Source organism: Salmo salar, chromosome ssa12 (genome assembly GCF_905237065.1).
Source record: "Salmo salar chromosome ssa12, Ssal_v3.1, whole genome shotgun sequence".
Classification (NCBI taxonomy): domain Eukaryota; kingdom Metazoa; phylum Chordata; class Actinopteri; order Salmoniformes; family Salmonidae; genus Salmo; species Salmo salar.
In genome coordinates this window covers 86,281,352-86,301,697 of record NC_059453.1, presented here as the reverse complement: position 1 = coordinate 86,301,697, position 20,346 = coordinate 86,281,352, and the positions used below count along the sequence as shown (strand labels likewise).

The 20,346-nt window shown below is 43.4% G+C and overlaps 1 protein-coding gene across 1 annotated transcript in view; it reads left to right on the top strand.

Moving 5' to 3' along the window:
- The window catches only part of LOC106566049 (potassium voltage-gated channel subfamily D member 3), a 175,371-nt gene that overhangs the window by 105,989 nt on the left and 49,036 nt on the right, over window positions 1-20,346 (top strand). The window lies entirely within an intron of this gene.

Genomic DNA, 20,346 nt, shown 5'->3' with positions numbered 1-20,346 from the left:
TTAGTCCCACCACATATACCACACAGATTTAGTCCCACCAGATATACCACACTGATTTAGTCCCACCAGATAGAACACTGATTTAGTCCCACCAGATACAGTAGCACATTGATTTAGTCCCACCACATATACAACACTGATTTAGTCCCACCAGATACCACACTGATTTAGTCCCACCAGATACAGTAGCACACTGATTTAGTCCCACCAGATAGCACACTGATTTAGTCCCACCAGATAGCACACTGATTTAGTCCCACCAGATAGCACACTGATTTAGTCCCACCAGATATAGCACACTGATTTAGTCCCACCAGATATACCACACTATATTAGTCCCACCAGATATACCACACTGATTTAGTCCCACCAGATATACCACACTGATTTAGTCCCACCAGATATACCACACTGATTTAGTCCCACCAGATACATTAGCATACTGATTTAGTCCCACCACATATACCACACCTATTTAGTCCAACAGATACAGTAGCACACTGATTTAGTCCCACCAGATATACCACACTGATTTAGTCCCACCAGATATACAACACTGATTTAGTCCCACCAGATATACCACACTGATTTAGTCCCACCAGATATACCACACTGATTTAGTCCCACCAGATACAGTAGCACACTGATTTAGTCCCACCACATATACCACGATGATTTAGTCCAACAGATACAGTAGCACACTGATTTAGTCCCACCGGATATACCACACTGATTTAGTCCCACTAGATATACAACACTGATTTAGTCCCACTAGATATACCACACTGATTTAGTCCCACCAGATATACCACACTGATTTAGTCCCACCAGATACAGTAGCACACTGATTTAGTCCCACCACATATACCACACTGATTTAGTCCAACAGATACAGTAGCACACTGATTTAAGTCCACCGGATATACCACACTGATTTAGTCCCACCAGATACAGTAGCACACTGATTTAGTCCCACCGGATATACCACACTGATTTAGTCCCACCGGATAGCACACTGATTTAGTCCCACCAGATAGCACACTGATTTAGTCCCACCAGATACAGTAGCACACTGATTTAGTCCCACCGGATATACCACACTGATTTAGTCCCACCACATATACCGCACTGATTTAGTCCCACCGGATATACCACACTGATTTAGTCCCACCACATATACCGCACTGATTTAGTCCCACCAGATACAGTAGATTTAGTCCCACCGGATATACCACACTGATTTAGTCCCACCAGATACAGTAGATTTAGTCCCACTGGATATACCACACTGATTTAGTCCCACCAGATAGCACAATGATTTAGTCCCATCAGATAGCACACTGATTTAGTCCCACCAGATACAGTACCACACTGATTTAGTCCCACCGGATATACCACACTGATTTAGTCCCACCACATATACCACACTGATTTAGTCCCACCAGATACAGTAGATTTAGTCCCACTGGATATACCACACTGATTTAGTCCCACCGGATATACAACACTGATTTAGTCCCACCAGATAGCACACTGATTTAGTCCCACTGGATATAGCACACTGATTTAGTCCCACTGGATATACCACACTGATTTAGTCCCTCCGGATATACCACACTGATTTAGTCCCAGCAGATATACCACACTGATTTAGTCCCACCAGATATACTACACTGATTTAGTCCCACCACATATACCACACTGATTTATTCCCACCAGATAGCACACTGATTTAGTCCCACCACATATACCACACTGATTTAGTCCCACCAGATAGCACACTGATTTAGTCCCACCACATATACCACACTGATTTAGTCCCACCAGATAGCACACTGATTTAGTCCCACCAGATACAGTACCACACTGATTTAGTTCCACCATGTAGCACACTGATTTAGTCCCACTGGATATACCACACTGATTTAGTCCCACCGGATATACCACACTGATTTAGTCCCTCCAGATATACCACACTGATTTAGTCCCAACAGATATACCACACTGATATAGTCCCACCAGATATACTACACTGATTTAGTCCCACCACATATACCACACTGATTTATTCCCACCAGATAGCACACTGATTTAGTCCCACCACATATACCACACTGATTTAGTCCCACCAGATAGCACACTGATTTAGTCCCACCACATATACCACACTGATTTAGTCCCACCAGATAGCACACTGATTTAGTCCCACCAGATACAGTACCACACTGATTTAGTTCCACCATGTAGCACACTGATTTAGTCCCACTGGATATACCACACTGATTTAGTCCCACCGGATATACCACACTGATTTAGTCCCTCCAGATATACCACACTATTTTAGTCCCACCAGATATACCACACTGATTTAGTCCCACCACATACACCACACTGATTTAGTCCCACCAGATATACAACACTGATTTAGTCCCACCAGATACAGTAGCACACTGATTTAGTCCCACCACATATACCACACTGATTTAGTCCCACCAGATATACCACACTGATTTAGTCCCACCAGATACAGTAGCACACTGATTTAGTCCCACCACATATACCACACTGATTTAGTCCCACCACATATACCACACAGATTTAGTCCCACCAGATATACCACACTGATTTAGTCCCACCAGATAGAACACTGATTTAGTCCCACCAGATACAGTAGCACATTGATTTAGTCCCACCACATATACAACACTGATTTAGTCCCACCAGATACCACACTGATTTAGTCCCACCAGATACAGTAGCACACTGATTTAGTCCCACCAGATATACCACACTGATTTAGTCCCACCAGATATACCACACTGATTTAGTACCACCAGATATACCACACTGATTTAGTCCCACCAGATACAGTAGCATACTGATTTAGTCCCACTACATATACCACACTGATTTAGTCCAACAGATACAGTAGCACACTGATTTAGTCCCACCAGATATACCACACTGATTTAGTCCCACCAGATATACAACACTGATTTAGTCCCACCAGATAGCACACTGCTTTTGTCGCACCAGATATACCACACTGATTTAGTCCCACCAGATATACCACACTGATTTAGTCCCACCAGATAGCACAATGATTTAGTCCCATCAGATAGCACACTGATTTAGTCCCACCAGATACAGTACCACACTGATTTAGTCCCACCGGATATACCACACTGATTTAGTCCCACCACATATACCACACTGATTTAGTCCCACCAGATACAGTAGATTTAGTCCCACTGGATATACCACACTGATTTAGTCCCACCGGATATACAACACTGATTTAGTCCCACCAGATAGCACACTGATTTAGTCCCACTGGATATAGCACACCTATTTAGTCCCACTGGATATACCACACTGATTTAGTCCCTCCGGATATACCACACTGATTTAGTCCCAGCAGATATACCACACTGATTTAGTCCCACCAGATATACTACACTGATTTAGTCCCACCACATATACCACACTGATTTATTCCCACCAGATAGCACACTGATTTAGTCCCACCACATATACCACACTGATTTAGTCCCACCAGATAGCACACTGATTTAGTCCCACCACATATACCACACTGATTTAGTCCCACCAGATAGCACACTGATTTAGTCCCACCAGATACAGTACCACACTGATTTAGTTCCACCATGTAGCACACTGATTTAGTCCCACTGGATATACCACACTGATTTAGTCCCACCGGATATACCACACTGATTTAGTCCCTCCAGATATACCACACTATTTTAGTCCCACCAGATATACCACACTGATTTAGTCCCACCACATATACCACACTGATTTAGTCCCACCAGATATACAACACTGATTTAGTCCCACCAGATACAGTAGCACACTGATTTAGTCCCACCACATATACCACACTGATTTAGTCCCACCAGATATACCACACTGATTTAGTCCCACCAGATACAGTAGCACACTGATTTAGTCCCACCACATATACCACACTGATTTAGTCCCACCACATATACCACACAGATTTAGTCCCACCAGATATACCACACTGATTTAGTCCCACCAGATACAGTAGCACATTGATTTAGTCCCACCACATATACAACACTGATTTAGTCCCACCAGATACCACACTGATTTAGTCCCACCAGATACAGTAGCACACTGATTTAGTCCCACCAGATATACCACACTGATTTAGTCCCACCAGATATACCACACTGATTTAGTACCACCAGATATACCACACTGATTTAGTCCCACCAGATACAGTAGCATACTGATTTAGTCCCACTACATATACCACACTGATTTAGTCCAACAGATACAGTAGCACACTGATTTAGTCCCACCAGATATACCACACTGATTTAGTCCCACCAGATATACAACACTGATTTAGTCCCACCAGATAGCACACTGCTTTTGTCGCACCAGATATACCACACTGATTTAGTCCCACCAGATATACCACACTGATTTAGTCCCACCAGATAGCACACTGATTTAGTCCCACCACATATACCACACTGCTTTAGTCCCACCAGATAGCACACTGATTTAGTCCCACCAGATATACAACACTGATTTAGTCCCACCAGATACAGTAGCACACTGATTTAGTCCCACCACATATACTACACTGATTTAGTCCCACCAGATATACCACACTGATTTAGTCCCACCAGATACAGTAGCACACTGATTTAGTCCCACCACATATACCACACTGATTTAGTCCCACCAGATACAGTACCACACTGATTTAGTCCCACCACATATACCACACTGATTTAGTCCCACCAGATAGCACACTGATTTAGTCCCACCAGATACAGTAGCACATTGATTTAGTCCCACCACATATACAACACTGATTTAGTCCCATCAGATAGCACACTGATTTAGTCCCACCAGATACAGTACCACGCTGATTTAGTCCCACCACATATACCACACTGATTTAGTCCCACCAGATAGCACACTGATTTAGTCCCACCAGATACAGTACCACACTGATTTAGTTCCACCATGTAGCACACTGATTTAGTCCCACTGGATATACCACACTGATTTAGTCCCACCGGATATACCACACTGATTTAGTCCCTCCAGATATACCACACTATTTTAGTCCCACCAGATATACCACACTGATTTAGTCCCACCACATATACCACACTGATTTAGTCCCACCAGATATACAACACTGATTTAGTCCCACCAGATACAGTAGCACACTGATTTAGTCCCACCACATATACCACACTGATTTAGTCCCACCAGATATACCACACTGATTTAGTCCCACCAGATACAGTAGCACACTGATTTAGTCCCACCACATATACCACACTGATTTAGTCCCACCACATATACCACACAGATTTAGTCCCACCAGATATACCACACTGATTTAGTCCCACCAGATAGAACACTGATTTAGTCCCACCAGATACAGTAGCACATTGATTTAGTCCCACCACATATACAACACTGATTTAGTCCCACCAGATACCACACTGATTTAGTCCCACCAGATACAGTAGCACACTGATTTAGTCCCACCAGATATACCACACTGATTTAGTCCCACCAGATATACCACACTGATTTAGTACCACCAGATATACCACACTGATTTAGTCCCACCAGATACAGTAGCATACTGATTTAGTCCCACTACATATACCACACTGATTTAGTCCAACAGATACAGTAGCACACTGATTTAGTCCCACCAGATATACCACACTGATTTAGTCCCACAAGATATACAACACTGATTTAGTCCCACCAGATAGCACACTGCTTTTGTCGCACCAGATATACCACACTGATTTAGTCCCACCACATATACCACACTGCTTTAGTCCCACCAGATAGCACACTGATTTAGTCCCACCAGATATACAACACTGATTTAGTCCCACCAGATACAGTAGCACACTGATTTAGTCCCACCACATATACCACACTGATTTAGTCCCACCAGATATACCACACTGATTTAGTCCCACCAGATACAGTAGCACACTGATTTAGTCCCACCACATATACCACACTGATTTAGTCCCACCAGATACAGTAGCACACTGATTTAGTCCCACCACATATACCACACTGATTTAGTCCCACCAGATATACCACACTGATTTAGTCCCACCAGATACAGTAGCACACTGATTTAGTCCCACCAGATATACAACACTGATTTAGTCCCACCAGATAGCACACTGCTTTTGTCGCACCAGATATACCACACTGATTTAGTCCCACCAGATATACCACACTGATTTAGTCCCACCAGATAGCACACTGATTTAGTCCCACCACATATACCACATTGCTTTAGTCCCACCAGATAGCACACTGATTTAGTCCCACCAGATATACAACACTGATTTAGTCCCACCAGATACAGTAGCACACTGATTTAGTCCCACCACATATACCACACTGATTTAGTCCCACCAGATATACCACACTGATTTAGTCCCACCAGATACAGTAGCACACTGATTTAGTCCCACCACATATACCACACTGATTTAGTCCGACCAGATACAGTACCACACTGATTTAGTCCCACCACATATACCACACTGATTTAGTCCCACCAGATAGCACACTGATTTAGTCCCACCAGATACAGTAGCACATTGATTTAGTCCCACCACATATACAACACTGATTTAGTCCCACCAGATAGCACACTGATTTAGTCCCACCAGATACAGTACCACGCTGATTTAGTCCCACCACATATACCACACTGATTTAGTCCCACCAGATAGCACACTGATTTAGTCCCACCAGATACAGTACCACACTGATTTAGTCCCACCAGATAGCACACTGATTTAGTCCCACCACATATACCACATTGCTTTAGTCCCACCAGATAGCACACTGATTTAGTCCCACCAGATATACAACACTGATTTAGTCCCACCAGATACAGTAGCACACTGATTTAGTCCCACCACATATACCACACTGATTTAGTCCCACCAGATATACCACACTGATTTAGTCCCACCAGATACAGTAGCACACTGATTTAGTCCCACCACATATACCACACTGATTTAGTCCCGACCAGATACAGTACCACACTGATTTAGTCCCACCACATATACCACACTGATTTAGTCCCACCAGATAGCACACTGATTTAGTCCCACCAGATACAGTAGCACATTGATTTAGTCCCACCACATATACAACACTGATTTAGTCCCACCAGATAGCACACTGATTTAGTCCCACCAGATACAGTACCACGCTGATTTAGTCCCACCACATATACCACACTGATTTAGTCCCACCAGATAGCACACTGATTTAGTCCCACCAGATACAGTACCACACTGATTTAGTTCCACCATGTAGCACACTGATTTAGTCCCACTGGATATACCACACTGATTTAGTCCCACCGGATATACCACACTGATTTAGTCCCTCCAGATATACCACACTATTTTAGTCCCACCAGATATACCACACTGATTTAGTCCCACCACATATACCACACTGATTTAGTCCCACCAGATATACAACACTGATTTAGTCCCACCAGATACAGTAGCACACTGATTTAGTCCCATCACATATACCACACTGATTTAGTCCCACCAGATATACCACACTGATTTAGTCCCACCAGATACAGTAGCACACTGATTTAGTCCCACCACATATACCACACTGATTTAGTCCCACCACATATACCACACAGATTTAGTCCCACCAGATATACCACACTGATTTAGTCCCACCAGATAGAACACTGATTTAGTCCCACCAGATACAGTAGCACATTGATTTAGTCCCACCACATATACAACACTGATTTAGTCCCACCAGATACCACACTGATTTAGTCCCACCAGATACAGTAGCACACTGATTTAGTCCCACCAGATATACCACACTGATTTAGTCCCACCAGATATACCACACTGATTTAGTACCACCAGATATACCACACTGATTTAGTCCCACCAGATACAGTAGCATACTGATTTAGTCCCACTACATATACCACACTGATTTAGTCCAACAGATACAGTAGCACACTGATTTAGTCCCACCAGATATACCACACTGATTTAGTCCCACCAGATATACAACACTGATTTAGTCCCACCAGATAGCACACTGCTTTTGTCGCACCAGATATACCACACTGATTTAGTCCCACCAGATATACCACACTGATTTAGTCCCACCAGATAGCACACTGATTTAGTCCCACCACATATACCACACTGCTTTAGTCCCACCAGATAGCACACTGATTTAGTCCCACCAGATATACAACACTGATTTAGTCCCACCAGATACAGTAGCACACTGATTTAGTCCCACCACATATACCACACTGATTTAGTCCCACCAGATATACCACACTGATTTAGTCCCACCAGATACAGTAGCACACTGATTTAGTCCCACCACATATACCACACTGATTTAGTCCCACCAGATACAGTACCACACTGATTTAGTCCCACCACATATACCACACTGATTTAGTCCCACCAGATAGCACACTGATTTAGTCCCACCAGATACAGTACCACACTGATTTAGTCCCACCAGATAGCACACTGATTTAGTCCCACCACATATACCACACTGATTTAGTCCCACCAGATAGCACACTGATTTAGTCCCGACCAGATAGCACACTGATTTAGTCCCACCAGATATACCACACTGATTTAGTCCCACTGGATATAGCACACTGAATAAGTCCCACTGGATATACCACACTGATTTAGTCCCACCGGATATACCACACTGATTTAGTCCCACCACATATATCACACTGATTTAGTCCCACCAGATAGCACACTGATTTAGTCCCACCAGATACCACACTGATTTAGTCCCACCACATATACCACACTGATTTAGTCCCACCAGATACCACACTGATTTAGTCCCACCAGATAGCACACTGATTTAGTCCCACCAGATACAGTACCACACTGATTTAGTCCCACCAGATACAGTACCACACTGATTTAGTCCCACCAGATAGCACACTGATTTAGTCCCACCAGATACAGTACCACACTGATTTAGTCCCACCAGATAGCACACTGATTTAGTCCCACCGGATATACCACACTGATTTAGTCCCACCGGATATACCACACTGATTTAGTCCCTCCAGATATACCACACTGATTTAGTCCCACCAGATATACCAGACTGATTTAGTCCCACCACATATACCACACTGATTTAGTCCCACCAGATAGCACACTGATTTAGTCCCACCACATATACCACACTGATTTAGTCCAACCAGATAGCACACTGATTTAGTCCCACCAGATACAGTACCACACTGATTTAGTCCCACCAGATAGCACACTGATTTAGTCCCACCAGATAGCACACTGATTTAGTCCCACCAGATAGCACACTGATTTAGTCCCAACAGATAGCACACTGATTTAGTCCCACCAGATACAGTACCACACTGATTTAGTCCCAACAGATACAGTACCACACTGATTTAGTCCCACCAGATACAGTACCACACTGATTTAGTCCCACCACATATACCACACTGATTTAGTCCCACCAGATATCACACTGATTTAGTCGCACCAGATATACCACACTGATTTAGTCCCACCAGATAGCACACTGATTTAGTCGCACCAGATATACCACACTGATTTAGTCCCACCAGATATACCACACTGATTTAGTCCCACCAGATAGCACACTGATTTAGTCCCACCACATATACCACACTGCTTTAGTCCCACCAGATAGCACACTGATTTAGTCCCACCAGATATACAACACTGATTTAGTCCCACCAGATACAGTAGCACACTGATTTAGTCCCACCACATATACCACACTGATTTAGTCCCACCAGATATACCACACTGATTTAGTCCCACCAGATACAGTAGCACACTGATTTAGTCCCACCACATATACCACACAGATTTAGTCCCACCAGATATACCACACTGATTTAGTCCCACCAGATAGAACACTGATTTAGTCCCACCAGATACAGTAGCACATTGATTTAGTCCCACCACATATACAACACTGATTTAGTCCCACCAGATACCACACTGATTTAGTCCCACCAGATACAGTAGCACACTGATTTAGTCGCACCAGATATACCACACTGATTTAGTCCCACCAGATATACCACACTGATTTAGTCCCACCAGATAGCACACTGATATAGTCCCACCACATATACCACACTGCTTTAGTCCCACCAGATAGCACACTGATTTAGTCCCACCAGATATACAACACTGATTTAGTCCCACCAGATACAGTAGCACACTGATTTAGTCCCACCACATATACCACACTGATTTAGTCCCACCAGATATACCACACTTATTTAGTCCCACCAGATACAGTAGCACACTGATTTAGTCCCACCACATATACCACACTGATTTAGTCCCACCACATATACCACACAGATTTAGTCCCACCAGATATACCACACTGATTTAGTCCCACCAGATAGAACACTGATTTAGTCCCACCAGATACAGTAGCACATTGATTTAGTCCCACCACATATACCACACTGATTTAGTCCCACCAGATATACCACACTGATTTAGTCCCACCAGATACAGTAGCACACTGATTTAGTCCCACCACATATACCACACTGATTTAGTCCCACCAGATACAGTACCACACTGATTTAGTCCTACCACATATACCACACTGATTTAGTCCCACCAGATAGCACACTGATTTAGTCCCACCAGATACAGTAGCACATTGATTTAGTCCCACCACATATACAACACTGATTTAGTCCCATCAGATAGCACACTGATTTAGTCCCACCAGATACAGTACCACGCTGATTTAGTCCCACCACATATACCACACTGATTTAGTCCCACCAGATAGCACACTGATTTAGTCCCACCAGATACAGTACCACACTGATTTAGTTCCACCATGTAGCACACTGATTTAGTCCCACTGGATATACCACACTGATTTAGTCCCACCGGATATACCACACTGATTTAGTCCCTCCAGATATACCACACTATTTTAGTCCCACCAGATATACCACACTGATTTAGTCCCACCACATATACCACACTGATTTAGTCCCACCAGATATACAACACTGATTTAGTCCCACCAGATACAGTAGCACACTGATTTAGTCCCACCACATATACCACACTGATTTAGTCCCACCAGATATACCACACTGATTTAGTCCCACCAGATACAGTAGCACACTGATTTAGTCCCACCACATATACCACACTGATTTAGTCCCACCACATATACCACACAGATTTAGTCCCACCAGATATACCACACTGATTTAGTCCCACCAGATAGAACACTGATTTAGTCCCACCAGATACAGTAGCACATTGATTTAGTCCCACCACATATACAACAGTGATTTAGTCCCACCAGATACCACACTGATTTAGTCCCACCAGATACAGTAGCACACTGATTTAGTCCCACCAGATATACCACACTGATTCAGTCCCACCAGATATACCACACTGATTTAGTACCACCAGATATACCACACTGATTTAGTCCCACCAGATACAGTAGCATACTGATTTAGTCCCACTACATATACCACACTGATTTAGTCCAACAGATACAGTAGCACACTGATTTAGTCCCACCAGATATACCACACTGATTTAGTCCCACCAGATATACAACACTGATTTAGTCCCACCAGATAGCACACTGCTTTTGTCGCACCAGATATACCACACTGATTTAGTCCCACCAGATATACCACACTGATTTAGTCCCACCAGATAGCACACTGATATAGTCCCACCACATATACCACACTGCTTTAGTCCCACCAGATAGCACACTGATTTAGTCCCACCAGATATACAACACTGATTTAGTCCCACCAGATACAGTAGCACACTGATTTAGTCCCACCACATATACCACACTGATTTAGTCCCACCAGATATACCACACTGATTTAGTCCCACCAGATACAGTAGCACACTGATTTAGTCCCACCACATATACCACACTGATTTAGTCCCTCCACATATACCACACAGATTTAGTCCCACCAGATATACCACACTGATTTAGTCCCACCAGATAGAACACTGATTTAGTCCCACCAGATATAGTAGCACATTGATTTAGTCCCACCACATATACAACACTGATTTAGTCCCACCAGATACCACACTGATTTAGTCCCACCAGATACAGTAGCACACTGATTTAGTCCCACCAGATAGCACACTGATTTAGTCCCACCAGATAGCACACTGATTTAGTCCCACCAGATATAGCACACTGATTTAGTCCCACCAGATATACCACACTGATTTAGTCCCACCAGATATACGACACTGATTTAGTCCCACCAGATATACCACACTGATTTAGTACCACCAGATATACCACACTGATTTAGTCCCACCAGATACAGTAGCATACTGATTTAGTCCCACCACATATACCACACTGATTTAGTCCAACAGATACAGTAGCACACTGATTTAGTCCCACCAGATATACCACACTGATTTAGTCCCACCAGATATACAACACTGATTTAGTCCCACCAGATAGCACACTGCTTTAGTCGCACCAGATATACCACACTGATTTAGTCCCACCAGATATACCACACTGATTTAGTCCCACCAGATAGCACACTGATTTAGTCCCACCAGATATACAACACTGATTTAGTCCCACCAGATACAGTACCACACTGATTTAGTCCCACCAGATATACCACACTGATTTAGTCCCACCAGATACAGTAGCACACTGATTTAGTCCCACCACATATACCACACTGATTTAGTCCCACCACATATACCACACAGATTTAGTCCCACCAGATATACCACACTGATTTAGTCCCACCAGATAGAACACTGATTTAGTCCCACCAGATACAGTAGCACATTGATTTAGTCCCACCACATATACAACACTGATTTAGTCCCACCAGATACCACACTGATTTAGTCCCACCAGATACAGTAGCACACTGATTTAGTCCCACCAGATAGCACACTGATTTAGTCCCACCAGATAGCACACTGATTTAGTCCCACCAGATAGCACACTGATTTAGTCCCACCAGATATAGCACACTGATTTAGTCCCACCAGATATACCACACTATATTAGTCCCACCAGATATACCACACTGATTTAGTCCCACCAGATATACCACACTGATTTAGTCCCACCAGATATACCACACTGATTTAGTCCCACCAGATACAGTAGCATACTGATTTAGTCCCACCACATATACCACACTGATTTAGTCCCACCAGATATACCACACTGATTTAGTCCCACCAGATACAGTAGCACACTGATTTAGTCCCACCACATATACCACGATGATTTAGTCCAACAGATACAGTAGCACACTGATTTAGTCCCACCGGATATACCACACTGATTTAGTCCCACTAGATATACAACACTGATTTAGTCCCACTAGATATACCACACTGATTTAGTCCCACCAGATATACCACACTGATTTAGTCCCACCAGATACAGTAGCACACTGATTTAGTCCCACCACATATACCACACTGATTTAGTCCAACAGATACAGTAGCACACTGATTTAAGTCCACCGGATATACCACACTGATTTAGTCCCACCAGATACAGTAGCACACTGATTTAGTCCCACCGGATATACCACACTGATTTAGTCCCACCGGATAGCACACTGATTTAGTCCCACCAGATAGCACACTGATTTCGTCCCACCAGATACAGTAGCACACTGATTTAGTCCCACCGGATATACCACACTGATTTAGTCCCACCACATATACCGCACTGATTTAGTCCCACCGGATATACCACACTGATTTAGTCCCACCACATATACCGCACTGATTTAGTCCCACCAGATACAGTAGATTTAGTCCCACCGGATATACCACACTGATTTAGTCCCACCAGATACAGTAGATTTAGTCCCACTGGATATACCACACTGATTTAGTCCCACCAGATAGCACAATGATTTAGTCCCACCAGATAGCACACTGATTTAGTCCCACCAGATACAGTACCACACTGATTTAGTCCCACCGGATATACCACACTGATTTAGTCCCACCACATATACCACACTGATTTAGTCCCACCAGATACAGTAGATTTAGTCCCACTGGATATACCACACTGATTTAGTCCCACCGGATATACAACACTGATTTAGTCCCACCAGATAGCACACTGATTTAGTCCCACTGGATATAGCACACTGATTTAGTCCCACTGGATATACCACACTGATTTAGTCCCTCCGTATATACCACACTGATTTAGTCCCACCAGATATACCACACTGATTTAGTCCCACCAGATATACTACACTGATTTAGTTCCACCACATATACCACACTGATTTATTCCCACCAGATAGCACACTGATTTAGTCCCACCACATATACCACACTGATTTAGTCCCACCAGATAGCACACTGATTTAGTCCCACCATATATACCACACTGATTTAGTCCCACCAGATAGCACACTGATTTAGTCCCACCAGATACAGTACCACGCTGATTTAGTCCCACCACATATACCACACTGATTTAGTCCCACCAGATAGCACACTGATTTAGTCCCACCAGATACAGTACCACACTGATTTAGTTCCACCATGTAGCACACTGATTTAGTCCCACTGGATATACCACACTGATTTAGTCCCACCGGATATACCACACTGATTTAGTCCCTCCAGATATACCACACTATTTTAGTCCCACCAGATATACCACACTGATTTAGTCCCACCACATATACCACACTGATTTAGTCCCACCAGATAGCACACTGATTTAGTCCCACCAGATAGCACACTGATTTAGTCCCACCAGATAGCTCACTGATTTAGTCCCACCAGATACAGTACCACACTGATTTAGTCCCACCAGATAGCACACTGATTTAGTCCCACCAGATATACCACACTGATTTAGTCCCACTGGATATAGCACACTGATTTGGTCCCACTGGATATACCACACTGATTTAGTCCCACCGGATATACCACACTGATTTAGTCCCTCCAGATATACCACACTGATTTAGTCCCACCAGATATACCACACTGATTTAGTCCCACCACATATACCACACTGATTTATTCCCACCAGATAGCACACTGATTTAGTCCCACCACATATACCACACTGATTTAGTCCCACCAGATAGCACACTGATTTAGTCCCACCAGATAGCTCACTGATTTAGTCCCACCAGATAGCACACTGATTTAGTCCCACCACATATACCACACTGATTTAGTCCCACTGGATATAGCACACTGAATAAGTCCCACTGGATATACCACACTGATTTAGTCCCACCGGATATACCACACTGATTTAGTCCCACCACATATACCACACTGATTTAGTCCCACCAGATAGCACACTGATTTAGTCCCACCAGATACCACACTGATTTAGTCCCACCAGATACCACACTGATTTAGTCCCACCACATATACCACACTGATTTAGTCCCACCAGATATACCACACTGATTTAGTCCCACCAGATACCACACTGATTTAGTCCCACCAGATATAGCACACTGATTTAGTCCCACCAGATACAGTACCACACTGATTTAGTCCCACCAGATACAGTACCACACTGATTTAGTCCCACCAGATAGCACACTGATTTAGTCCCACCAGATACAGTACCACACTGATTTAGTCCCACCAGATAGCACACTGATTTAGTCCCACTGGATATACCACACTGATTTAGTCCCACCAGATATACCACACTGATTTAGTCCCTCCAGATATAGCACACTGATTTAGTCCCACCAGATATACCACACTGATTTAGTCCCACCACATATACCACACTGATTTAGTCCCACCAGATAGCACACTGATTTAGTCCCACCACATATACCACACTGATTTAGTCCCACCAGATAGCACACTGATTTAGTCCCACCAGATACAGTACCACACTGATTTAGTCCCACCAGATAGCACACTGATTTAGTCCCACCAGATAACACACTGATTTAGTCCCACCAGATATACCACACTGATATAGTCCCACCAGATAGCACACTGATTTAGTCCCACCACATATACCACACTGATATAGTCCCACCAGATAGCACACTGATTTAGTCCCACCACATATACCACACTGATATAGTCCCACCAGATAGCACACTGATTTAGTCCCACCACATATACCACACTGATTTAGTCCCACCAGATAGCACACTGATTTAGTCCCACCAGATAGCACACTGATTTAGTCCCACCAGATATACCACACTGATTTAGTCCCACCAGATATACCACACTGATTTAGTCCCACCAGATAGCACAGTGATTTAGTCCCACCAGATATACCACACTGATTTAGTCCCACCTGTACTGATTTCCCCTGAGTAAGTCAAAGGGTGAGTCTAATGAATTAGCATTGGGACAACTAGTTAAATAACACCCAATGGGGATTGTAAATTGATGTGTTTTCTGTAGGCCTTTAGAGGGGCATGTACATGAAGGAAGACTTCATAAAATAATATTATATGCAGATTAACATGTTAGGCTTTTTGTGTTTGAAGTTATAAGGATTCTGAAGTATCAAATGATAGGAGAGGAGATTGTAGGCCAATAATCTTAATGAATATATGCAGGTTCTTGATGATATATGAAGTGGCTTGGCAGTCTGCCGTATGGCCCAGCTATTGTTCAAAATGGTAATCAGCTAGGTGTTTGTGGCTGCGTGTGGATCCTGTGATCTGCACAGCACCATGAGAGTACTGACAATGATGAAGAATTTGTATTAAAATCCTAATTAGCCAAACCTCTTTCTTTCTTCTATTGAGCCATTGTCCTGACTGAAGAGGAGCTACACTGCACTGGCCAATCGTAGCGTTGTCAGATATGATGCCTTGTACGCATTACATCCCATTCATAGTCACTGAAACATTTGACATCTTTTCCTTGATACTGTTATATACAGTCATAACACCAGCAGACATACTATAGTTCAGTCCACCACACTGTACATTGCAATAAGAGAAGGCAGCAGCACTAATCGTGTATGGTTCAGCACCGACACACATTGCTCCTGAGTGTACTGCTGCCACAGCATTTCAGAAGCACCGCTCCAGTCAGAGTAAAACAGAAGTAAAATATACATTTCCATCACATTCTCTGAATGCCATGCTCCATTACTCTGGCTGATTGCATAGCCGACATTGTCAATGAATAAAGTGTGACAGCACGCCTTCCAATTTGATTGGGAGAAAACTCAGTCAAGGAGGATGCAGCATTGGTATTGGATTGGAATAAGGCAGAAAGACAATGAGCAAAGATTTGCAGAGATAAACTAGGTGAATGAAGGGAATTACAAATGCATTAAGAGACCATATGTTGTTTTAACCATGTGCAAGCGGAAATAGGAGCTCCTATCTCTCCTCTCCGTCTGGACAGCATCTTATAGTATTCTTTTTTATTTTTCTTCTTTTTGTACTTTTTACCCCTTTTTTTCTACCCAATTTCATGACATCCCATTGGTAGTTACAGTCTTGTCCCATCGCTGCAACTCCCGTACGGACTCGGGAGAGGCGACGGTCAAAAGCCATACGTCCTCCGAAACATGACCCAGCCAAGCCACACTGCTTCTTGAAACACTGCTCGCTTAACCCGGAAGCCAGCCGTACCAATGAATTGGATGAAACATCGTACAGCTGGTGACCGAAGTCAGCGTGCATGTGCCCGGCCGCCACAAGGAGTCGCTAGAGTGCGATGGGACAAGGACATCGAACCCGGATCTGTAGTAACGCCTCTAGCACTACGATGCAGTGCCTTAGACCGCCGTGCCACTTGGGAGACCATATCTTATAGTATTCTAGAGATATCCTGGATTTTCTGACAGGCCGACCCCAGGCGATGAGGGTAGGCAACATCACGTCAGCCACGCTGACCCTCAACATGGGGGCCCCACAGGGGTGCGTGCTTAGACCCCTCCTGTACTCCCTGTTCACCCGTGACTGCATCATTAAGTTTGCAGATGACACGATGGTAGTATGCCTAATCACCAGTGACGATGAGACAGCCTACAGGGAGGAGGTCGGTGACCTGGCAGTGTGGGGCTGGAACAACAACTTCTCCCTCAATGTCAGTAAGACCAAGGAGCTGATCGTGGATTACAGGAAATAGAGGGGGGCGAGCACTCCCCCATCCACATCGACGGGGCTGCAGTGGCGCACGTCGAGAGCTTCAATTTCCTCGGAGCCAAATCACAAAGAAATGAAAATGGTCCACAGAGACGCACGCAGTCGTGAAGAAGGTGTGACAGCATCTCTTCTCTCTCAGGAGGTTGGTAAGGTTTGGCATGGGCCCTCAAATCTTTAAAGAGTTCTACAGCTATACTATTGAGAGGATCTTGACTGGCTACATCACTGCTTGTTATGGCATTAGCACCGTCCTCGATCGCATGGTGCTACAGTGGGTGGTGTGTTCAGCCCAGTACATCACTGGGGCCGAGCTCCCTGCCATCCAGGACCTCTATATCAGGTGGTGTGAAAGAAAGGCAAGGAAAATCGTTAAAGAATCCAACCATAGACTGTTCAGTCAGTCAATTGAAATACATTAATTAGGCCCTAATCTATGGATTTCACATGACTGGGCAGGGGCGCAGCCATAGCTGGGCCTGGGAGGGCATAGGCCTACCCACTTGGGAGTTAAGCCCAGCCAATCATAAAGAGTTTTCCCTCACAAAAGGGCTTTAAATACTCCACAGCATACAGAAATACCCCCCCCCCACACACACACACACACCCCACACACCTGTGTAATGATCATGCTGTTTAATCAGCTTCTTGATATGCCACACCTGTCAGGTGGATGGATTATTTTGGCAATGGAGAAATGCTCACTAACAGGGATGTAAAGAAATTTGTGCACATTTGAGAGAAATAAGCTTTTTGTGAGTATAGAACATTTGTGGGATTTTTTTTTCCCAGCTCATGAAACATGGGACCAACACATTACATTACGTTCATATTTTTATTCAGTGTAGAAAACATTTTAAAAAATTACAGTATAGGATTGAGCTTTAGCTAAGCTCTTCTGATACCTGGTTGGTTACAATCAAATCAAATGTTATTTGTCACATGCTTCATAAACAACAAGTCTAGACTAACAGTGAAGTGCTTACTTACGGGACCTTCCCAACAATGCAGAGAGAGACATTTTTAAATAATACAAAAAATAATAACACAAGGAATAAATACATGAGTAATGTGTGGCAGGTAGTCTCGCGGTTAAGAGCATTGGGCCAGTAACAGAAAGGTCGCTGGTTCAAATCCCTAAACCAAATAAGTGACAAATCTGTCGGTGTGCCCTTGAGCAAGGCACTTAAGTTATGTAAGTCGCTCTGGATATATAAACGGGGTACCTGTGTTTGATACCTGGTTGGTTACAATACACAAACCTCCAGTCTCTCCAGCTTTCCCCCACAGAGTGAGTTTTTCCTCAGTTTTCCTTTTATCATCCCCTCCTCCACTGCTGAATTGAAAGGAGATATTGTATGGTGAGGCAGAGAAGATTAACCTGTAATTCCCCTTGGGTAGTTTTTCACTTATTGCTTGTTCACTTTGGTGACAGTCGTTTAGTGGACTAGATTGGTTTCTGTGTTGGCAGTACAATGATTAGGCCACAGAGGTGGGTTACAAATGTACCTTGAAGAGTGAAATAGGAACCAATAAGAAAAACGCTGTGGGGGAGTTGTTTGACCTGTTATAGTCTAATCTACATATTTCAGAGGTCACCGTCCCAAAGGTCAAGAACAGACAATAATCATTTGGAATATGTCTTTGCTTTGTCAAAAGTACATTATTCTTATTATTATTTCAATTCTTTCACGTTTCCAATCCTTAAATTATAAAATTACCATTTGTTTGAGGAGATGAGGATTATTTTCAGGCAACTGATATAATCCAAATTATGTTAATAACATGCAGACAAACAGATATGCTATACATTTCTTTAAACCAACTATTATCCTGCAATGCCACCACTGGTGTATGGCTGTTGAGGAACCTGACAACACATTAGAAGATTAGCGACACCTTGGTGACATGTCTGATGTCAGGTTTATGCAGTTTAACAACGCTTAAAGAGATTTGTTGTTTTTATAATTCCAAATATAATCCTCTTTATCAGTAAGATTACAGTGGTTTGGGAAAGTATTCACCCCCCTTGGCATTTTTCCTAATTTGTT